Raw genomic sequence first — 14,212 nt, 5'->3', positions numbered from 1 at the left:
AAGATATTCAATACTTAGAAATAACGTCAGTAAAAGGCTAATAGTCGCCACTAGTAGTCTATTTCTAGTGACAAGAAGATTTTTGCTTTGCACATTATTAAAATTCTTTTTAAGCATTTTTACCTATCAATAATTTCTTTCCCATGGTTTAAGTCCTTTTCGAAGTGTGCCTAGTGATGGGTAAATTCCCGGGAATATATTTTTGGGAATATTCCCAGGAAAATTTCCCGGGAAGATTCCCAAAAATGGGCATATTCCCACTGCCCATCACTAAGTGTGCCTAGGCTGAAGATGAAGACTATGTTCTTCGAAAGTACTTCCTAGTGATGTGGTTTGTTTCTTGCGGTGACTATTAGCCTTTTACTTACGTAATTTCTAATTATTATCACCGCTCGCAATACAGTGATAATAAATTCAATACTATTGACAATTTTCGGCAACTGCAAGTATATAAATTTGAAAAACATTATTCTAATATAGGTTGTCTATAACCTTAACGCGGACTATATGCTAACAAACTCAGGGCAACACTTTGAGATCTATTGAAATTTTAAACTTCTTTTTTAGTATTTAAATTCCAAATTTCTCTTTTATTAGGGTTTCTTTGTTAGCTTCTTTTCGTTTCCCCCTTAAAATATTAAAGCCGTGTTTGTTCTGAACATAAACCAATACTCAACAGAGAAACACAAAACAAAATTGTTTGTAGCACATCGTGGAAGGAATGCTACTAGATTGTGCATCATGGAATGTTAACACATGAATGAAACGCAACTATTTCACTTCGACAGAATAGAACACAGGTCACTTGGGTGGAATATCGATTTCACCCATATTATTTCTCTCTCTCTCTCTATCTCTCTCTCTCTCTCTCTCTCTCTCTCTCTCAATTCTAGCTTCCTTACTTAATTAGTTTAACGTTAAATTAGAATTGATCTGGCCATAAAACAGGGTGGGATTGCAAGCGAATGTCGCCAGCTAATATTAGGCGAAACTGGTGTACCTGTTGTATAATGTGTTTCCTACTGGAAAAGTTCATTTGGGAATGAAAGGCCATACAGACACATAAAAATAACTCTCTCTCTCACACACACATAAATGTTTATGTATATTGCTATATTTGCTTCACGTTGTGTGTATATGCACTGAGTATCCAATTTACGTGTTCACCGGAGAAAATGGCCAACAGATGCCGCAGTATGAGAGTGATATGTAAAATATACATTCGGCAGATATCTTAAATATATTTGTTTTATTTCTGAAGTGCATTATGAAGATGTGAGCATTGAAAAATTAATCCAAGAACATTATTTATACTGTGCCATCTGTATAAAGATAACAAAACAAACACGAAGGTAACAAAACTTCATGAAGATAATATGACAATATGTCATGAAAACAATTTTGATTAACCAGAAATGTTCCCAAAAACAGCGGCATGAAGCGAAGTACGAGGTGTATTCAAAATGTATCGAACCTTATTTTTCCAGCTTAAACCAATGAAGCGTGGGATACTTATTTCAGTGTGATGTAGAGGCAACATTCATGCGCGGTCATGAATTTTTCCCGTCCGCAGAAAGCGTTAATCGCTGGCAGTCGACTAAAGAGTGAAACCGTGTTGTGAGTGACCGTCGGATTTCAGTTTCTTTTTGTAAAACGACAGAAAAACTTGATCAGCGATATTGCATCAAATTTTGCCAAAAGCTTGGTGATATCCAAGCGTAAACCATTCAACCGGATGAGTACATTCAATTTTGAACGAGAATTTGGGCATGAGGAGAGTGTCCGGAAAATTTGATTCGGAACTTCATCGCCACATGCAACATTCCTTTGTGTCCTCAGGCTCCCTACTCACTCGACATGGCTGCATGAGACTTTTGTTTATTTCCCAAGCTGAAAATGTCACTAAAAGGGACCCGATTTGAGTCACGAGAGAACATCATGAAGAATGCAACGGCATGGTTGCTCACCATTTCAAAAACTGCCTTCTAGAAGTGTTTTCACCATTGGTGGGAACGCTGGGAGAAGTATATGCATAACCAAGGAGACTACTTTGAAGAGGAGTAGTGTTTTGGATTTCCAAATCAATAAATGTATATTTGCCAACTAAAGGTTTCATTCTTTTTGAACATACCTCGTATATCATATCAATTTTTAAATAATTGTAACATATTAATGAACTCAAAAGTCACACAAAAACATATATGTGTCCATAAATTATCTTTACAACTTTAGACTCTAATAACTTTACAATTATATTTCATAACGAACGGTTTGCAACATCCGACACAGTAACTCATAAAGTTTTGATTCTTCATACATGTCATTCATACTGTAGTGATTTTAATTAATATGCCAACAAATCAATAAATAATAAACTGAAATACATAAATGCATGTACCAGTCAAATAAACTATATATTTCTACTGGTTAAAATGCACTAAAAAGCAAAAAATTAAGACATCTGAGCAGTTTTCAAACACAATTGTTATTTTAATAGATGTTTCATGATATATTTTAGTAATAATCCCTAGTTTCTATCGTAGATTAACGTGTTTTTACAATCAAAACTATGTTCTGTAACTTAATTTCAAATTGCAAAACACAAATCTTTTTTGTTGATACGTAGAATATTTGTCGTTTCTTGCAGATTGAAGGAAATAATACTAGACTTGGGAACAATATATTTTCTTTTTCACTTTGACGCATTTGTGCACAATTTTGTTTCAAGACCTGTTTATTTTGTCGTAGAAAATGAATTCAGATTCCTTCCTCTAATGCATGAGCGTAGGTGAATATAATAATAATGAAACGTGTGGATGGAAGGAATTTTGTAAATCTTTTTGGTTTGCGTCACAACAGACAAAATATCTCGTCTCTCTTGGCATTTAGTAATGTAGAGAAACGAAGAATGCTGTGTAATATATGTTTTACGCTATAGCTGAAGACGAGTATTCTCTCGCAATTTAATTTTTATCTTTAAACAAAGAACTGTTTAAAATGTTTGGATTTACAATATCATCCGTCGGAATGCTGTTTTTAACAAATACACTCTTCTCACAAAATGTTGGGATATCACAAAGATATGAAATAACAAGGGAAATACAATGAACATATTAACGTTCCACGATTATGCAGTTAGGATCAAGGAAACAAATGATTCTTAGAAGTGAGTGATTATGGTAAATTACCAAAGGAACATGTGAATGAAAATTTGAGAACCTCGATAAATCCCATGAACCTGAAATCCCAAATCTGTCCTGAAAGTAATTTCAGTAAGTCGATTAAAAATCATTTATTGAATTTATCGATACAAGTGTTCAAAAATCTTCAAAATAGTCCCCTTTTGAGTCGATACATTGGCTCCAGCGGGACTTCCAGCTCTCGAATGCGTTGCGGTAGTCCTCCTTCGGGGTGCAATCTGCTTTAATCCCGTCCACTGTCCCAAAATGCTTGCCTTTCAGGGGTGTTTTGAGGCATAGAAACAGAAAAATGTCGGGGGAGGCAAGTTCGGGCTTTACGGGGGCTGGGGGATCGTTGTAACACCTGCTTTGACCAGTAGTTGGTGACGATGAAGGCACTATGGGCCGGCGCATTATCGTGGTGCAACTTCCAGTTGTCTGCGATGTTTGGTCGGATGCATTGAACCCTGCGTTTCAGTCTTGTGAGGAATTCCACATAAAATTTGGAGCTCACAGTGATTTCAGGTTCTACAAACTCATGATGAATCAGTCCGTAGATGTCAAAAAACACGATGAGCATGATCTTGATCTTTGATTTGATCATCCTGGCTTTCTTCGGGCGAGGGGAGAAGGCGTGTGCCACCCCGATGATTGCCTTTTGGTCTCCAGGTCATATTCAAATACCCAAGTCTCGTCACCTGTAATGACATTGTCCAAAACTTTTCGATCATGTTTGCACATGTTGAGGTTTTCTAGAGACGTTTCAATGTGGCGTGACTTTTCGTCGTCAGTGAGCACTTCTGGAACCATTTTTGCGCACACCTTCCGCATGCCGATATGGTATGTAACGATTTCATGAACTTGAGTTTTCGGAATGTTTAACATGTCGACCATTAAATGAATAATTAATCGTCGGTCTGAGTTCAACAGTTCCCTCACTCGCATCACATTGTCAGCCGTGGTGATCGTGGATGGCCGTTCGGCGCGGTCCTCGTCGCCGACCTCTTATTGGTCTTCCGAAAAGGCCTTGTGCCACCGAAACACTTGCCGATCTGATAGGGCATGTTCTTTGTAAGCAGTCTTGATCATAGTAACAGTTTCCGTAGAGGTCTTGCCAAGTTTCACGCAAAACTTGATCGCAAATCTTTGTTCTAACGAGCGTTACATTTTAACTTGCACAAGATCAAAAAGAAAATTCACGGACAGGCCCATTCTCAATCTCCGGATGCTCGGAGCACACTGCTGCTTAGCTGGATTTCCCCATTACCAGTTTTAACCAGTTGGACCGTGCTCCGATGCACAGTCGCGTCACAATAAATTCATTGACATTATTTTCACTACATATCTTGTACATACTATTTTCGTACTATACCTGCCTAACGAAAATCATAATTTTGCACGAGAATTATTGGTTCTACATTGTATATTTTGAGTTTTGAATGCCTGTCTACGGAAACTCATATATTTACATATACGAACACTATTGATTACACTTTTCGGCTTAAAGGCTTGAATAATGAGGATTCCCAAAATTAGAATGTTAAATTCAATTACATATGCGTTTGATATAAGCACTATACTTAAGAGTATAGTGTATCGGATATAAACAATGAAAGTGCTATCTGTTTTTTAATAGTTTAACTATGTTTCCGAAATTCAAGTTGAAAGACAGACAGACCAAGATCTGAAAGACTTGTTACCTTTCATATATACTAAGAGAAACGCTTTACTTCACAGATACCTCCATGAGTTGACTCAATGCCACAAAATACAGCGTTACAAGACAGCTCAAAGAGGGTAGAGCGCTCACCTCTTGTGCGAGACGTGCCTAGTTCGATCCCAGACCATGTGAGTTTCCGGTGTGTATGTAATATTAAATCCATAAATTTACTCTAGGTTACCCCGTTTCCTCCCACATTCTCATTCCACTAATTAGTTAATCATTCTTCTTCATTAATCATCCGGCTCCTTTAGGCTAAAGAAGTGGTTTTCAATTTTATATATATATAGCAACCCTTCCGTAAATTACGCACACTTCACGCCCACACCTTCCTATTTGTTGGTCATTCGCAAGGGCGTGTCCTGGGGGTCTGGAACTCCTCCAACGAAATCCCAACTTTAGAAATTTAGTCTAATTTTAGGGGTAATTTTACCAATTTTAACATAATATATCCTCATATTGAATATGGACTTCCCTCCAAAAATAAATTCTTGCGTATGTCCCTGTCGATATGTTCTTATCTGACTCCCTCTACCATTTCAGATGTAGCATTTATTTCTCAAATCTTTATTATTATTATTATTATTATTATTATTATTATTATTATTATTATTATTATTAATAATAATAATAATAATAATAATAATAATAATAATAATAATATTCTTACTAATTTATAGTTATTTTCAGCAAAACTTCTGAATACCATTATAGTGTAGTGTTATTTCCTTTACTAGCTTTTCTCTTAATGAAACCACAGTTCTTATTCGATAATTATTTTGTATTTGTAGGATTTTTACTTTAAAGCCTCTTTACTACAACACTTTTAACACTTGAATTACAAATGTGGTTTATTTCTGACAATAACATACACCCCTTGCTTGCTCCCCATCTTCCCTATGTTGTTAACTACTGGCTTAAATGGTATAATTGTGAATATTATAAATTTCATTTTCATTTCATTTAACATTGAAAAACAATATTACTCCAAATTCAAAGAATTTTTTGCACCAAATTGTGACTCGTGACAAACTATTGAGAAATTCAAAGACTCCGTGAATAAAGAGTGGTAGAGGGACCAGATAATCTGCAAAACAAATACTACATATGTGCAGTGGCGTATTTAGGGGGGCTTAAGCCCGGAAGCCCCCCCCCCCGAAATCTTACTTACTATAGTAAAGTATATGAAATATCTTGCAGAATTTTCACATTTTCAGGCAACCCCCCCCCCGAAAGTTAGCAAAGCCCCTCCCGAAACAAAATCGTAAATACGCCACTGCACATGTGTATAAATACGTCTCATCAGTGAAACAATCAGAATTATATTAAGAGATCTAGGATTATCAAATTGCTTTTTTTTTTAAAAAAAAAAAATATTCTTCTAAAGCCTGTCTATTTCAGGTGTGCCCTCGGAAAATATGCAAAGCATACTTCGGCTCCACCCCCTCTGACTCTCGGCACCCTCTGACGGAGGAAACCCTCCCTTTACTTGAGGAAAATAAGTGAACAGCCTCAACTGTGTCATCAATTTGTCATTAAGTTGTTTGGTCTTCACGAGTGAAGATCGTAGGGTACTTAGAATGATTAACAAGACAGTGCAGTGTGAAGTCCGTGAAATATTTCATTGTGGCAACGCTTCCGCATCCAACAATTGAAAGATCTCGGCCGCATCAGCTTATCCCTCCTTTTTTGAGGGAGGTACGGGAAACATGGCATAAGTCCGAATTCATATTTTTACAGGCTTTTACAGATAAGAATATCTTCACGGCAAAGATTAAACATCTTTCATTCAATAAAGATAATAAATATATCCATCAAAATGTGATAGTACAAATTCTTTACATTAATTACCGTTGAAATTGGGATAGGGCAAAATCTCGAGGCCGAAACCTCGCCGCCCAAAATCTCGCGGTCCAAAACCTCGCGGGATAAAATCTTGCCGGGCCAAAACCTCGCGGTCCAAAATCTCGCCGGGCCAAAACACCTCATGGCCAAACCCTTGCCGCCCAAAACCTCGTGTAGCTAAAACCTCGTCGCCCAAAATCTCGCATGGCAAAAACCTCGCCGCCCAAACTTCGTGAGCCAAAATCTCGCCTGGTCAAAATCTCGCCGTCCAAAAACATCTCGGACTAAAATCTCGCTTGGCCAAAACCATGCGGAATAAAACCTTTCCTTTAAATTTACCCAATGGGTTTCTTAATATGCAATTCCATATTACAAATAATAATAATAATAATAATAATAATAATAATAATAATAATAATAATAATAATAATAATAATAATAATAAGAAGAAGAAGAAGAAGAAGAAGAAGAAGAAGATACAAAATATCGTGAGTGTGGGCTTTCTCGGATATACCCGTTTCGTCTCACTTTCTTCATTCCATCATTTCCTTCATCCTGATCATCTACGTCTCTCTTTTAACCTACAGGACATAATCGAGGAACGTAAAACTCAGATATTATTTCATACTTAATAAATATTATTTGATTTTCTTAGAGTTTCCTAAGGTCACTGTTAAAGTGAAATAAAAATAATCCCAGTCTGAAACCCCATATATGTTGAAAATTTGATCGAGACTAGTCGAGTGGTTCAAAAGTTATTAACTCACAAACGCAGCCACTTTCATTTTTATGTATTTCTATTTGTCTCCTCCTTCCCGTCAAAATAAAATGATAAAAACCATCCCAGGCTCTAATCTGATCTGTGTGGCAAATTAGATCGAGATTGGTCTCGTGGTTCAAGAGTTATTAAGTTTTGTTTATTTTTATATATCTCTTCCTCCCCTTCGTTGTGCCGTCAAAATGAAATTATAAAATACATTTCAGGCACGAACGTCATTTACGTTGAAAATTTAATCGAGTTCGGTCGGGTGACTCAAGAGGTATGATGACACAAACATAGTCATTTTCATGTTTATATAGGATAGATTTTCAAAGCACGCGTTAGAATTTTTCTTGTCATTATTTTAATGCAATTATGTGTTATTACAAAATATATATACATATAGCAATATATAGACCATTCTACAACGAAGAAATAGTCGTGATAATGTTTTATACTGACGACATTTCTTTCCAGGAGAGATTACGTCCCGCGTAGTTTAGACCAGGCGAAATTCTGTGTCCCGAGATCAGGACTGCAAGGTCTTGATCAGGCGAGATTTTGGGTATGACGAGATTTTGGGACGCGATGTTTTGGAAAGGCGAGGTTTTAGCCCGGCGAGATTTTGTCCCGCGAGGTTTTGGCCAGGCGAGGTTTCGGGCCAGCGAGGTTTTGGCCAGGTGAGGTTTTGGTCCGCGAGGTTCTGGCCGCGAGGTTTTTCACCCAAACCGTTGAAATTATAACATGTCAAAATCTTTAAACTCGTCTCCTGAAAATTTGCTATTTTTGAGTTGTGTCACTATTGAAGCAAATGAGCGTTATGTAAGTCTAGCATCATATTAACTTTGATCCTGATCAGATTGAGTTCGGTTGAACTTGTACAATATGTAATGTCTTTAACTTTTAAGGACAAATCAAATTAGAAAGGAAAATAGATTCGGTGGAAAATATTTCTTTTCATTTGGATTTATGTTAGGATTGTGTGGACTAAAAACAAAATAATTATGTTAACATCGTAATACAACTAATGAATCCACTCGTTCATTTTGAACCTCCTCAATTCTTTACGCTTTTAGTGTTTAAAGTAAGTATTTCTGTGTCCCATGTTACTAAAGTCTCTTTCTTCCTATTACCGGTATTAGTATTTTGACCCCAGAAACTCTTTGTGTTAATTCTTCTGGATAGATGTTTTCCCGCGAGATTTCGTCCCAGTAGGTTTCGGCCAAGCTAAGTTTCGGGCAGCTAGGTTTTGGTCACGCAAGATTCTGGCTAGGAGAGATTTTGACCCATGAGATTTTGGCCATGCAAGGTTTTAGACAACAAGGTTTAGACCCTACGAAATTTTGGCTTGTGAGATTTTGGATGGCTAGGTTTCAGCCACGAGATTTTGTCCCAATACCATAATTTGCATATAAAAAATATTATTTTTATTTTTTCACAGAGTGTGCAACACAACTGAAAATTGCAGTCGCTTTCAAACCACCATAATTTCTAGGGGATGGCCGGTTTATGCCGCCCTATATACCGTAGGTAGGTGCGGTAAACATATTTTTAACTTTTACTAATGCCAAATGACACGATAATTTGTACTGGGAAATTACCAAAATTCTCAGGATTATTTTATTTTATTTTACACGTAATTGAATTGACTAGTATTTTGTCATTCTATTTATGCATTTTTTATAATTATTTGACTTTATTGAACACCATTCAATCCCAATCAGCAAAGAATTACGTATTTTCTTTGGCACAATTAACAACAAGAATTTTTCGATTTAACCTTAGCAAATATTTACATTGTATATACAATTAGTTACTAATTTATAAAACAAGTCATGAACAGAATTGTACGCAATCGGTAAATATTTTCTTCATTAATAACTTCTAGTCAGAAATTATTTATTCGCAACACATTTATACAAAAAGTAGACAATGAAAGAAAACTGCAAAGTAAGTTTTACTTCGTGCGGTTATCCATTTCAAAGAGAAATAAAGATCTTTTCAGCCGCAAAACACTATTCATTTTGTTTTCAACGATGTAATTTGGGTCACCTACCTTTCAGGCGCTTTTCTGCTACTTCGCTGTCAAATCAACGCAACGCAACGGCTTTTGAAGAGACGCAGCGATGTAATGAAAACAACAGAGCGGAGCGCAACGCAGCCGCGACCTGGCACTACCACAATCACACGCAAACTAAAATCTCCGAGTTACTTCGATGAGGCGACAAGGCTTACCGATCGATCCCAGCATGCAACACTACGACCGAACAACAAACGGCTTCCACAACGAACTTTTGATGTTATTTTTCGTTGTTTTCAGCCTTCTTCTCTGTTTCGATTTTTTTTTTTTTTTTTTTTGTCTTCTAACTAAACATTCATTTTTATCCTTTTTTCTTCTGTTTCGTTTTGTTCCAAACTTTTGTGTCCAGCTGTCTCTTTCAGTGTCCTATTTCCCTCTTTTTTCCCCCTTTTGTTTCGATCTTTTCAAAACTAGAACTGGATACAATATTTTTATCTTTTTCTTTTACAATGGATAGTAAATGTAATTGAAGTGGACAGAGGTCAGTAAATTACATGCAGCCATAATAATTTATTTATTCCACTAGTTTCCTATTCTCCAAAGTACATTCGAAAAGCTCAAGTGGCTCTATCGCAAAGATAATTGATTCCAATTAAAGCTAACTCTAGCTACAACGAAACAATTGCTGTTTTTTTCTTTTCTTTTTTTTAAATAAGGAATGCCAACTTATAGTTCTTTTTCCAATTTTCGAGTGATAACTGCGCACGCTAATTCATATGCTGTTCCGAATGGCGCTACATGTTGTCCCAAAGATGGCGAATGTTGGGAAAGGTCGGTGGATTTGATTATCAGTCCGTGATTACAATGGACCTGCTGACTAACGAGGATGCCTTCCTGTATTCAGATTGGATTTAGAGCCAGGTCAGTATTCAGGGGGGTCTAGGGGGCGGGCTGCCCTAAATTTTTACTGCCCCCTAAAATTTTCACGGCAGGCTTGCAAATGAACTGGTGCTGAACCATAATATGGTTGGATCAGCTCTCCCTAACTTCTACCAGGCCCCCCCCCTTACATTTTTCTGCTAGTTACTGGCCTGTTTAGGGCGTATTGTTTATAATTTTATCCCATCAAAAGAAAGTGATCGATAAGGAAGAGACAAAATATAAGGTGTTCTGGGTAATAAGTGAAACTCGACAAACGTTACATGGAATCTGAACGCTCGAATGATAAACCTGCGGTATTCGAGTACTAATACAAAACTACAGTTCTGACATCTGTATTTATAGTTTGTGGAAGTTGTTTCGTTTTTTTCCCTTAGAAAGTACAGTTTCAAAGTCAATTGACGATAATTTGGCTCTTGAGGGTGCATTTTCAGGAAACAAGTTTTTGTTGAGTTGACCGTTCTTACTCAGAACGCTTGCGGAGGTAAAATGAAACAATTGGAAACAAGAATATTATTAACTTCCTACGACAAGTAATTTCTTATGAAAAATCAACAAGGGATAGTTTAATTTTGAGGATGAGGTTTCTTCGTAAGAAGTTTCTTAAAACTGTCTTACAATTTTGTTTCTTATTTCATGAGAAAAAGTTTCCTTAATAACCACAGCATAACATGATTTAATGTAATGAATAGGAGGTTGAAGTTTACTGTGCTGGAACATGCCTTTTTATTTATTTTCCTTCAAGTTGTGCCTAGACATAGAAATTCGACTTATTTTCACTCCATTTCCTAATTTCAATTGTAGAGCGTTTAAAATCACAATCCATTTATTCCATATTGAACATATCTTTCCTTTCATTGTGTAACGAAACAATGTATAGCAAGCAGTTAAGAATGTGGGTATGAACTTATATACCATCTACATTCAGCCGTTATCAACTAGATGCATTGAAATTCACAATTTACTCGTCATATTTGCGGTAATCCATACACAAGAGAGCACACCTAGCGTTGATGGAAGATGGTGATTACTGGCATATTAGGTTTTCTGCTCTAGTCTTCATGAGTAACGGAACTTTACAACACGAGTTTTATTCCATCACAGCTATCTCGTTCCCCATTTTAAACAAGTTGTTCGATCCATCATGGTGATATTCGCAATACCTCTGTCAGTTCAAAATGTCTTACAATTCGTGTAGTCAACACCTTCCCCCTACATCTTTATTTCCCTTTATTCTCAAAAATTTTGATTTTGAAGAGGATAGGTGAATATCGGATCCGCAATGGAAAGAAGTTAGAAGAACAATAATATCTAGCTTACATCTAGGATCGAACCCAGGTGAAGGTCAACGTCTTTACCAAGGGACTCAAGTTGGGAGTCAAACTGACTACGCTACTGCATCTCCTTTCAAGACGTAAAGCGTATCCTTTCTTATAAGTAAAAAATTACTACTGTTCGTGGGAATAGCAATTGGTAAACTGTAAGGTGGTGCTATTCTAATAAATTTGTAATAAAATCACACTGTTAAAGCGGCGGTACATTCTCGATATCTACTTCAGTTCCACTCAAAAAGAAAAAAAAATTCATCAGAAACTTTAGTATATTCAACGGAATATATGAGGTTGAAAATTAAAATTGGGGCAATACTAATTATTTCGTAACGTTTCTCAGATTCACGCACTGCTCGTTTGAACTTTTAAGCCCTCCTTTTGTGCATCATACGTAAGTCCTCAGCCTGTTACTTCTTTGCTCACAATGATTTGCTTTGTCTACATGTGGTCTACCAAACGTCAGGCTAAAATCATAAGTAACTATTTCTGATTAAAATGGTAAGTAATGATATTATCAGGACACTTAGCTCTAAGCAACGTGTACAGTTTCAACACAGAACGCACATCTCAAATATGTTTAACCACACCGGAAGAGTAATGAGCCTTTGTTACACGGAATTCACTGATATGAAGATGAATTATCAGAAGGCCCTCTCGATCTCTTCAAAGAACAGGAATGTTTTCCCCGTTGGTCTTCTTCAATCTAACCTCCTACAGGTACTTACAGGTACTTTATGAATGTGTGCAAAGATGAGACTTATATTAAGAGATACATGACATCCACCTGAACAAAATGACATGTAAAGGTGAATTCCAATTCATAGTTTTCAAGAAAATCGTTAGAAATTAATTCAATTGGCGCTTAAAGTGTATCGTATGTAGTGGCGGATCTAGCCCGGGCCCGGGGGGTCTAGGGCTCCAGATTTTTGAGTGACAAAAATGGTTGAAGCTATTATTTATATATTTTTGCAAGTCATATACCTATCATAGTCTTGGTTCTAGTTGCCTCCCCCCCCCAGTTTGTATCTTCTAGATAAGCCACTGATCGTAAGTTGTTGTAAGTAATTGTCAGTTTTTATTCTCCTGCAATAGATTGTTCATTTCTGTACTGTATAAGTATTATACGACAAAAATATTTGGTTTGTTCATTTAACTGTGACACCTGTAAGCCTAACAATGACACGTAATATTCATGATATTCCCAACATTTATGAAAATATTACATGTAACGATTAAAGCATTAGGCAGGAAGAGATAATGAGGTGAAAATCATTAAATTGAACTGCTTTCAGCAGTTCTTAGTGTGGTCCAGTGATTAGCGTACCGAATTCTGACGCTGCAGATTAAGGATCGAATTTTGACCAAATCTTTTTTTTTTTTTTTTTTTTTTTTTTTTACGTTTTCTTTTGCCATTCGGGAACAGCATTAGCGGTTATTAATAGATGTGCAAAATATCATCAAACGTGAACATCAAACAATGGCAATGTAATGGTTTTAAAACTTTGTTATATAAATAATGGTTCTACTTGACACTCCTTGCTACAGCTTTGATCCGTATATGGTACGTATTAGAAAAATTGAAAGTTTATGAATAAAGTATTTCTGTAGAGGACTTTTCTATCTTCAAGTACAAATATAATGTAGGATCAAAACAAATTTGAAGTAGCATACAAAATGTCGAGAGGTTTGTATTATAGTTTTGTTAATTACGTATTCGTCTGTTCAAATCCTGGAATAACTCATATTTTATAGAAATTTAATTTGTTTTGGTCCTAATTTACTCGGAGACAGAACAAATCTTTGAATAACTTTAAATCAACTCCTTCCTTTTCAAATTCGATTAGAAAACAGTATTATAAGAATTTTCCATGTAGAATGTCATACGTGAAATCAAGATATTAAGTATCTTTACTTTTCTTAAGTGAAGATATTAAGTATGTAGTCTGACGTCACCAGGTCTGGAGAGTGTGGTGGATACATTAGAATCTCCCAGCCAAGTTCTCTGATTCATTAAAGATGTATGCGTTCTGATATTGTCATCAAGGTGTACAATACGCTATCTGTTTAAAAGATTCGGTCGTTCCTTTTGAATTGCTAGGTTCACTTGCGTTAGTTTCGACAGTACGGATACGAGACTATTGTTCTTCTCGGTGGCACCAGCTCGTGGTGCACGATGAGCTTTCAATTCCACCAAACGCACAGCATAACCTTCTTGGGCGTCAATATGAGCTTTGCTACGGACTATGAAACTTCTATTCACTTTGACCACGATCTTTTTCGCACATTGTTCAAGGTTGTCAATTTTTCATCATTTGTGATCAATTGATTCAGATGACTCGAGTTCGTCGTGTTTCAGTAGAGATTCATAGATAGAAATTCGATTGAGATAATGTTTTTGAAACAGATCATGTGTCACTC

General features: G+C 36.3%; 1 protein-coding gene across 1 annotated transcript in view; it reads right to left on the bottom strand.

Annotated features, from left to right (window-relative positions):
• Positions 1-9,686, bottom strand: part of LOC145668371 (uncharacterized) — a 523,871-nt gene extending 514,185 nt beyond the window's left edge. Inside the window, exon 1 of the mRNA XM_081736149.1 lies at positions 9,561-9,686. The gene's annotated coding sequence lies outside the window, so the exon portion shown is untranslated. The remainder of the gene's footprint in view (positions 1-9,560) is intronic.
• Positions 9,687-14,212: the final 4,526 nt, after the last annotated feature.

The sequence above is a fragment of the Thermobia domestica genome, chromosome 13 (genome assembly GCF_964235325.1).
Source record: "Thermobia domestica chromosome 13, izTheDome1.hap1.1, whole genome shotgun sequence".
Classification (NCBI taxonomy): Eukaryota; Metazoa; Arthropoda; class Insecta; order Zygentoma; family Lepismatidae; genus Thermobia; species Thermobia domestica.
Note: the sequence above shows the minus strand (reverse complement) of the source record. Positions and strands in the feature narration are given on the sequence as shown.